Source organism: Giraffa tippelskirchi, chromosome 2 (genome assembly GCF_054371585.1).
Source record: "Giraffa tippelskirchi isolate mGirTip1 chromosome 2, T2T-mGirTip1v1.2.pri, whole genome shotgun sequence".
NCBI lineage: Eukaryota > Metazoa > Chordata > Mammalia > Artiodactyla > Giraffidae > Giraffa > Giraffa tippelskirchi.
In genome coordinates this window covers 167,335,751-167,346,036 of record NC_137276.1, presented here as the reverse complement: position 1 = coordinate 167,346,036, position 10,286 = coordinate 167,335,751, and the positions used below count along the sequence as shown (strand labels likewise).

General features: G+C 41.0%; 1 protein-coding gene across 1 annotated transcript in view; it reads left to right on the top strand.

Moving 5' to 3' along the window:
• Positions 1 to 1,247: 1,247 nt before the first annotated feature.
• The window catches only part of SEC22A (SEC22 homolog A, vesicle trafficking protein), a 90,217-nt gene continuing 81,178 nt past the window's right edge, over positions 1,248 to 10,286 (top strand). Inside the window, exon 1 of the mRNA XM_081571750.1 lies at positions 1,248 to 1,490. The gene's annotated coding sequence lies outside the window, so the exon portion shown is untranslated. The remainder of the gene's footprint in view (positions 1,491 to 10,286) is intronic.

Below are 10,286 nucleotides of genomic sequence, written 5' to 3'. Positions count from 1 at the left end.
GCAGCCAGCCTTCTGCAAGCCAGGAAGTGGGCTGTCACCAAAAACTAACTCTGCCAGCACCTTGATCTTGGACTTCTCAGTCTCCAGAACTGTGAGAGATAAATGTTCATTGTTTAAGTCACCCACTATATTGTATTTTGTTATAGCAGCTCGAATAGACTAAGACAAGAGGACTTGTCATGTACCTGCAGGGAGAGTGGTCAGAAGATAGGCTCTAGCCAATAGATGCTCTATTGTCAGCCTCAGTTTGAGAGCAACCTTGTGTGATGTCATGTCCATCTCGAGAAGTCCACATATGGTGACTTGTGAGGTAAGGATATCAAAGCCTGGCCATCTGATCTGACACAGGACACTATAATAGGTGGCACTTGTTCCAGAACTCCTGCTAGACTGACTGAGCACTCCTTTGTCAAATCTGCATCACAATTCAACTTCTTCCTCTGCCAATACTGCTTCCTTCTCTTCCCTTCACAGGTGTTGGTCCCTAATAAACATTTCATACCCCAAACTCTAGTTAGTGCCTACTTTCAAAGAACCCAACCCATGATGATAACAGAAATGGGATAATAAAAAAAAAGGCAATAATAAAGAGTGTTTGAAATGGAATCATTTACCACCTGGCTGGGGATATTAATAGATGGAAAATTGGCAGTACCACTTGTTAAAGTCTTTAGCAATGGTAAGTTGAGAGGTATATAGGTGGAAGGGAATATATACGAGCAGGTACAATGTATGAGACATTCAAGATATATGGAGGAAAGAAAAGTTATGAGGGTAGTGTGTTGGATGGCTCTTGCTGATTGCCACTGAGGTTCTACATAGGGATATAATATACAGCTAAAGTTTAATCACAGGCAATTGAAAACCAGGTATGAAAGTTAAAGGGCCACTTTGATTACATATATAAAAAGAGAAAAATCTCATCTCTAGCAAGACTGCAGACAAAGCCCAGGAGAAAGCCAACGGTTTAAGAAGTTAAAAACCAATCAAAGCAGGACGGCTTTGCCAAGGTCAGATTCCTGGTCAGGAAACACTGGTTGGGAAACAGGACACAGGGAAAGGGGTCATACATGCAGAGGAACCCAGAGTTTTTGCAGCCCTATCCCACTCCTGTCTCTTCTGAACCTTCTGAGCCTGCGTAAGTGGCTGTGCGCCAACCCTCCACATTATGAGTTGATACCTGACCCTCAAAGGCAATTGTGCTCCTAGGCCTATCCTATTGGTCACCAGGCCTCTGATGAGGCTTCAGTGAAGGTATAGCTGAGGAGATGGTGAGCTGAGGAAGGAAGGAAAGGAGCTATACACCAAGGGAGCTGCAAGATCCAGCCAACGGTTATCAGAAGGAGCAGGGTAGTCCATGTGTGGCTGGGTTCTAAGGCTGCTTAATCTAAGGAGTCAGAGTATAAAATTGGATAGAGAGGAGTTAGACTTGGGAGTACCTTCCTGAGATTCAGGATTTAACACACAGCAAGAACCCAGGATGCCAGGAGGTGAGCATTCAGCCCTTGGATGGCTCCTTCAAGTGTGGTTCACACAGTGCAGTTGAAACACCGGAATGGCAGGAGAGGATGGGATGGAAAGTGGAAGTGAGCACGCTGGAATAGTTACACTATGTGTGACTGCAAGAGTTGCCAGATGATATGTTCTTGGAAAGGCCCAGAGGAATGAGCTGTGGGCACTATTCAGAGGCTCAGCAGGTCTCTCTCTATCATCCAGGGTTGATGGCAGTAGAAGTCATAATACAATTTGGCTCCCTGATATTACAAAACCCTGAGAAAACAGAAGCCAAATGTTGATGCTTAACAGCCAAATGCCAAGGTGAGACTGTGATGACTATAATGGTCTGCAAAGTTAGAGTAGCAGCCTGCTGGCCTGACTGCAAAGAATTATAAAAAATGGTTAATAGAATGTGGCCTTCACTGGGGCAAAATAGATGGGCAGCTGACTAAATACTACTCAGCTTTCACTAATAGAAAACTGAGAGGCTGAGTGTACTCATCCCACAAAAAGCTCATGACTCCTGATCATGACTAGCATGATTCCTTGTATCCCTGGTAGTGACAATACACAAGTCTGGGTACCAAGGGGTAGAAGCAGATTGGCATCTCTCATTATGACTCTTAATGACTCATCAAGGGACTTCATATTTCTTGTCTCCATAACCCTGGGCTCTTGAGAGGTTTGAGTTCTTGGTCTCCACATGTTTGGCAGGTGATATAAGAGTCCTAGGGGATTATGAACTATGGCTGCTCCCTGAGCACTTTGAGTTCCTGTGTCCAGGGACCAGGCAAGAAGAGGGTCACTGTCTTGTCAGGGATCACGGAGCATCAGGCGGAGGTTGGGCTGCTTTTTACACAACTGAGGCAGGGACGAACATGTGTGGAATGCAGGCTTCCCACTTGGGAGCCTCAGAGTACTCCATTGCCTAACTGTGACTGTAAAACCACAGCTGGAGCAGGGCATGATGACCAGGGGATGAGAATCTGGGTCATGCCACTGGTAAGGGACTGAAGCCAGCAGAGTTGGAAATGGAAGATGAGGACAATTAGAATGAAAAGCAGAGGGGGATGATGTGATGTATCAGTTGTAGCTTGTCTCCCTCCTTTCCTTCCTCTAAGTTTGCCCTCTGAAAGAGATCCACCATATTCCTGGAGAAGTGTGTTGGTTGACAACAAGGTGTTGACTGTGATAGACATGGAGCAAAGATGCCTAGACCTCCCCTCTCCCCACCCCACCAATGAAGAAAATGCTGCTCATCTTTAGTGAGTGAAGACCCTACAGTGTCTCCATCAGCTACAAGAGTACGGCCTCATCTGGGGTCACACCCTTCCCGGGGCAGCCTGCCTCTGGTCCCTGAACAAGGTGGGACTATAAAAGACTGGTCATTTTGGCCCACATAGGACACTCTGATAAGCAACACTCACTCCAGAGCTACCCATTGGATCAGGAGAGGCTTTCTTAGGTCTGAATTGTAGTGTGAACTCTTAATCCCGTCGTCTCCACTCTGTTTTCCTTCATAGGTGTTAATTGCTAATACACATCTTAAACTTCAAACTCTGCCTCCAGAGAACTCACTTTCTGACAGTGTCCTTTTCAGTGCATCACATTAGGAAGCAAGCATATAAAGTCACTGGGTGATTTGGTGACCTCTGCCAGGTTTCTCCATTATAAAATTCCTGGTTTTCCCTTTGTTTAGTAGGCAATTTGGGGAGATGTTTTAAGATATATAAATATCTTGTTCCTCATTATACTTCTGTCTACTTAGATTAGGATTGGCATCCATTAATAATTTTCTAAGGCTATCATTCTTTCTGTATTTGTTACTTGGCATTCTACTATAAGGAAAACCTTTCCCTCCTCATTTATCTATATCTATCACCTATGATTTAAATTTATATCAGTATGGACTCACAGACTTCCCTGGTAGCTCAGCTGGTAAAGAATCTGCCTGCAATGCAGGAGACCCTGGTTTGACTCCTAGGTCGGGAAGATCCCCTGGAGGAGGGATAGGTTACCCACTCCAGTATTCTTGAGCTTCCCTGGTGGCTCAGTTGGTAAAGAATCCACCTGCAGTGTTGGAGACCTGGGTTCAATCCCTGGGTTGGGAAGATCCCCTGGAGGAGGGCATGACAACCCACTACAGTATTCTTGCCTGGAGAATCCCCATGGACAGAGGAGCCTGGCAGGCTACAGTGCATGGGGTCGCAAAGAGTCAGACATGACTAAGCACATAGACTCACAGATTATTTGTTTCACTGATATTTATTCTACTCCAGGGGAGTTATATAAAAAATGAAAGCTATTTTTAGTTTGAGACTATGATATTGTCCCAGATCGGATCAGAGGAAATCCTTCAAGCTGGCTCCTATGTCTAGGATACGTCTCTGTCATTCTTTGACACCTCTTTGTTTTCTGGCACAATATGATCCAGGCACCTACTATTCTTTCTGTGCCGTAGGCCTGCGACCAACCTTTTTCCCAAAGACTTCTGGTCCCTTTTAGTGGAAATGGCATTTTGTTCTCTTATTTTTAGGTAACTCCATTATTTTTAAGTAACGTTAGATAACTCCTTATTTTTAACTCCCTTTCTTGACTTGAGTAACCTGCCTTCCATCCTTCTCAGTGTATTGATTTCTTTGTTCAAGCCTAGAAAAGACAAAAATAATTTCAGATTGCTAGTTAGACTTCAATATTTATATGCCACTTTTTTCTTTTGAGGTAAATTTACATGCAATGAGACGCAAAAATCTTAAGTGTACCATTTAGTGAGTTCTGAATAATTCATATGCCTGTGAAAACCAAATCCCTATCAAGATAACAGAACCTTATCACCACCCTAAAATTGTCCCTCAGATTGCTTTCTAGTCAACCTAACCACTAGAGGCAAGCATTTTTCTGATTTTCTTTTCACTATATATTATTTTTATTTGTTTAGATCCTCATTTAAATGGAAAGATACAGAATGTACTTTTTAGTATTTGGTTTATTTTGCTCCACTAATAGACTGGTTCCAAATAGGAAAAGGATTATGTTATGGCTGTATATTGTCACCTTGCTTATTTAACTTATATGCAGAGTGCATCATGAGAAATGTGGGGCTAGAGGAAGCACAAGCTGGAATCAAGATTGCCGGGAGAAATATCAATAACCTCAGATATGCGGATACCACCACCCTTATGGCAGAAAGTGAAGAGGAGCTAAAGAGCCTCTTGATGAAAGTGAAAGTGGAGAGTGAAAAAGTTGGCTTAAAGCTCAACATTCAGAAAACTAAGATCATGGCATCTGGTCCCATCACTTCATGGCAAATAGATGGGGAAACAGTGGAAACAGTGTCAGACTTTATTTTGGGGCTCCAAAATCACTGCTGATGGTGATTGCAGCCATGAAATTAAAAGATGCTTACTCCTTGGAAGGAAAGTTATGACCAACCTAGACAGCATACTAAAAAGCAGAGACATTACTTTGCCAACAAAAGTCCGTCTAGTCAAGGCTATGGTTTTTCCAGTGGTCATATATGGATGTGAGAGTTGGACTATAAAGAAAGCTGAGGGCCAAAGAATTGATGCTTTTGAAGTGTGGTGTTGGAGAAGACTCTTGAGAATCCCTTGGACTGCAAGGAGATCCAACCAGTCCATCCTAAAGGAGATCGGTCCTGGTTGTTCATTGGAAGGACTGATGTTGAAGCTGAAACTCCAATACTTTGGCCACCTGATGCGAAGAGCTGACTCATTTGAAAAGGCCCTGATGCTGGGAAAGATTGAGGGCAGGAGGAGAAGGGGACGACAGAGGATGAGATGGTTGGATGGCATCCCCGACTCAATGGACATGGGTTTGGGTGGACTCTGGGAGTTGGTGATGGACAGGGAGGCCTGGTGTGCTGTGGTTCATGGAGTCACAAAGAGTTGGACATGACTGAGCGACTGAACTGAACTGGACTTAATTTTAAAATTTCTTTTTATGCCCCAGAGTATGGTATAGCTTAGTGAATAGTTCATGTGCACTCGAAAAGAATGTATATCTTGCTGCTGTTTGCCATTATTTCACCTTCATACTTTGAAAGAATTTTTGCTGGATATAAAGTTCTGTATGGACAGAGGTTTTTCTTTCAGATTTTATTCCATTAAATCCTGGCTTACACTACAGTCATCAAGACAGTGTGGTAGTGGCACAAAAACAGAAATATGGACCAATGTAACAAGTTAGAAAGGCCAGAGATTAAACCCAAGCACCTCTGTAACAAGTTAGAAAGACCAGACATTAAACCCAAGCACCTATGGGCTTACACTACAGTCATCAAGACAGTGTGGTAGTGGCACAAAAACAGAAATATAGACCAATGTAACAAGTTAGAAAGACTGGAGATTAAACCCAAGCACCTTGACAAAGGAGGCTAGAATATATGAGAAAAAGTAGTCTGTTCAGTAAGTGTTGCTGGGAAAATTGGACAGTTATGTGCAAAAGAATGAAATTAGGACAGATCCTAACACCATACACAAAGATAAACTCAAAATGGATTAAAGACCTAAATGTAAGACCAGAAACTCTAAAACTCTTGAAGGGAAATATAGGCAGAACACTCTTAGACATAAATCACAGCAAGATCCCCTACAACCCACCTTGTAGAATAATGGAAATAAAAACGAAGGGAATCTAATTAAACTTAAAGATTTTTTCACAACAAAGGAAACCATAAACAAGATGAAAAGACAACCCTCAGAATGGGAGAAAATAATTGCAAATGAAGCAACTGATGAAGGATTAATCTCCAAAATTTACAAGCAGCTCAGGCAACTCAATATCAGAAAAACAAACAACCAAATCAAAAAATGGGTAGAAGATCTAAACAGACATTTCTCCAAGAAGACATACAGCTGGCTAATAAACATTAAAAAGTGCTCAACATCACTTATTATGAATAGAGAAATGCAAATCAAAACTACAATGAGATACCACCTCACACCAGTCAGTATGTCCATCATCAAAAAGTCTACAAACAATAAATTCTGGAGAGGATGTAGCAAAAAGGGAACTCTCTTGCATTGTTGGTGGGAGTGTAAATACAGCCACTATGGAGAACAGTATGGAGATTTCTTTAAAAGCTAAGAATAAAACTACCAGACCCAGCCATCCTACTACTGGGCATATACCCTGAGAAAACCACAATTCTAAAAGACACGCGAACCCCAATGTTCATTGCAGCATTATTTACAACAGCAGGACATGGAAGCAACCTAAGTGTCCATCGACAGGGGAATGGACAAAGAAGATAGACACACACACATATAATATATATACAACGGGATATTACTCACCCATAAAAAGAAACAAATCTGAGTCAGTTCTAGTGAGGTGGATGAACCTAGAGCCTGTTATACAGAGTGAAGTAAGTCAGAAAGAGAAAAACAAATATTGTATATTAACACATATGTATGGAATCTAGAAAAATGGTACTGATGAACCTATTTGTACGGCAGCAATAGATATGAAGACAATAGAGGACAGACCTGTGGACACAGTGGAGCAAGGAGAGAATGGGGTGAATTGAGAGCATAGCATTGAAACATATACATTACCATATGTAAAATAGATAGACAGTAGGAATTTGATATATAACACAGGGAGCTCAACCTGGGGCTCTGTGACAACCTACAGGGGTGGGATGACGGGGTAGGTGGGAGGGAGTTTCAAGAGGGAGGGGACATACATATACCTATGGCTGATTCATGTTGATGTATGGCAGATACCAACACAATATTGTAAAGCAATTACCCTCCAATTGAAAACAAGTAAATTTAAAAAAATTGTGGCTTACAGTCTCTCTGATTCTTCGTAGTAATTCTTATCTTTTTCTCTGTATATAATGTGGTTTTTTCTCTGGTTGTTTCTAATATTTTCTTTTAATTATTTATTTTCAGCAGTTTTGTGTAATGTGCATTGATGAGGATTCTTTGTGTTTATCCTCTTTAGGGTTGGTTTGATTTCTTGATACTGTGGATTTCTATTTTTCATTAAATTTAGAAAAGTTTTGGCTGTTATATCTTCAAATATTTTAAAATCACCTTTCCTCTCTTTCTGGGTCTCTGATTATACATGTGCTAGGTAACTTGGTATTGTCCTGCAGGTCACTAAGTCTCTTTTCATTTTCTTTTCAACTTTTATTCTCCTTGTGCTCTGGTATAGATAATTCTTTTTGTACTATTTTCTCATTCACAGATCTTTTTTTCTGTATAACTAAGCTGTTTTTAAGGCCATCCACTGAGGTTTTCATTTTGGATACTATATTTTTCTGCCCTAAAACTTTTGCTTGGTTATTTTTATAGTTTTCATTTCTTGTGTTTTCCTTTAAATTCCTGGTTACATTTTTAACAGCTGTTTTAAGTCCTCTGATAAGTTCATTATCATTGTCATTTCTGGGTCCATTGACTAATTTTTCTCCTGTTTATGACTCACATTTTCCTACTTCTTCATATAGTTCAGTTCAGTTCAGTTGCTCAGTCGTGTCCGACTCTTTGCAACCCCATGGATTGCAGCATGCCAGGCTTCCCTATGCATCACCAACTCCCGGAGTTTACCCAAACTGATGTCCACCGAGTTGGTGATACCATCCAACCATCTGATCTTCTGTCGTCCCCTTCTCCTCCTGCCTTCAATCTTTCCCAGCATCAGGGCCTTTTCAAATGAGTCAGTTCTTCCCATCAGTATTTTGCCAAAGTATTGGCGTTTCAGCTTCAACATCAGTCCTTCCAGTGAACACCCAGGACTGATCTCCTTTAGGATGGACTGGTTGGATCTCCTTGCACTTCAAGGGACTCTCAAGAGTGCTCTCCAACACCACAGTTCAAAAGCATCAATTTTTCAGTGATCAGCTTTCTTTATAGTCCAACTCTCACATCCATACATGACCACTGGAAAAACCATAGCCTGGACTAGACAGACTGTTGTTGGCAAAGTAATGTCTCTGCTTTTTAATATGCTGTCTAGGTTGGTCATAACTTTCCTTCCAAGGAGCAAGCGTCTTTTAATTTCATGGCTGCAGTCACCATCTGCAGTGATTTTAGAGCCCAGGAAAATAAAATCTGTCACTGTTTCCACTGTTTCCCTATCTATTTCCCATGAAGTGATGGGACCAGATGCCATGATCTTAGTTTTCTGAATGTTGAGCTTTAAGCCAACTTTTTCACTCTCCACTTTCACTTTCATCAAGAGGCTCTTTAGTTCCTCTTCACTTTCTGCCATAAGAGTGGTGTCATCTGCATATCTAAGGTTTTGATATTTTTCCCAGCAATCTTGATTCCAGCTTGTGCTTCATCCAGCCTGGCATTTCTCATGATGCACACTGAATATAAGTTAAATAATCAGGGTGATGATATACAGCCTTGACGTACTCCTTTCCTGATTTGGAACCAGTCTGTTGTTCCATGTCTGTTCTAACTGTTGCTTCCTGACCTGCATACAGGTTTCTCAAGAGGCAGGTCAGGTGGTCTGGCATTCTCATCTCTTTCAAAACTTTCCAAAGTTTATTGTGATCCACACAGTCAAAGGCTTTGGCATAGTCAATAAGGCAGAAATAGATGTTTTTCTGGAACTCTCTTGCTTTTTTGATGATTCAGTGGATAGTGGTGATTTGATCTCTGGTTCCTCTGCCTTTTCTAAATCCAGCTTGAACATCTGGAAGTTCATGGTTCACGTATTGCTGAAGTCTGGCTTGGAGAATTTTGAGCATTACTTTGCTAGCGTGTGAGATGAGTGCAATTATGTGGTAGTTTGAGCATTCTTTGGCATTGCCTTTCTTTGGGATTGGAATGAAAACTGATCTTTGGATACTGGACATTATGGGTGCTACATTGTTTAGTGCCTGGATTTTGTTGTCCTTAAAGATTGTTAAGTTTCATTCAATGAAGCACTTAATTTACTTGCAGATTAGTTTTCTGTTTTGTTTGAGTGAGTCTAGAATAGCTTTTACTCTTGGGCTAATTTAGCCTTATCTCTAAACTGTGGCCTTTCTGAGGTTTTCTTACCAAATGCCCTATTTGTTTAATAAGATTTTTCCATTCCAGTTGGTCAGAACTTCAATGTTTCCAAACTTTATTTAAGAACTAGTAGTTGTTCAGCTTGTAGATCCCATAGTAGTTGTTATTTAACCAGGCTCCTGGAGTCTCATTAAAGCTATGCCAAAGATTCAAGCAGACTTATGTTTATTTCTGAAACTCTTAATCTGGTTCTCTGCCCTGCAAATTTCCGTTGCCTCCATGTCTCATAATTCAAATTTCACTCTCCTCAGTTAGAGAGAGTACTGTATTCTGCTTAGCTTTCTTCGATCCTGTGCTTTGGAAAATAACACCAGAAGGAAAATCTGGGGACATCTTTGGGCTCATCTTATTTGTTTTCCTTCTTTCCAGGATCACAGCCCTACTGTGCCTACTGTCCAACGTCTGAAGACACTTGTCTCATAGACTTGGTTCAGTTTTCTACTGTTTGTGGTAGGAAAGTTAGTTCAGTTTGGTACAAGTCACTTATTTATGGCTGGATCACCATAACACTTTAAAAATATAAAATTTCTATTGAATAATAAGATGCATACTAAAAATTGCATATCTTAAATGTACAATTTGATGAATTTTCTTTTCTTTTTGTTTTGGCCTGCTCCATGTAGCATACAGGATCTTAGTTCCTTGATCAGGGATTGAACCTCTGCCCCCTGCAGTAGAAGCAGGGAGAGTTCCCATTGGATTGCCAAGGAATTCCCAACTTCATGAATTTTCATTAATCAAACACACCAGTGTAAT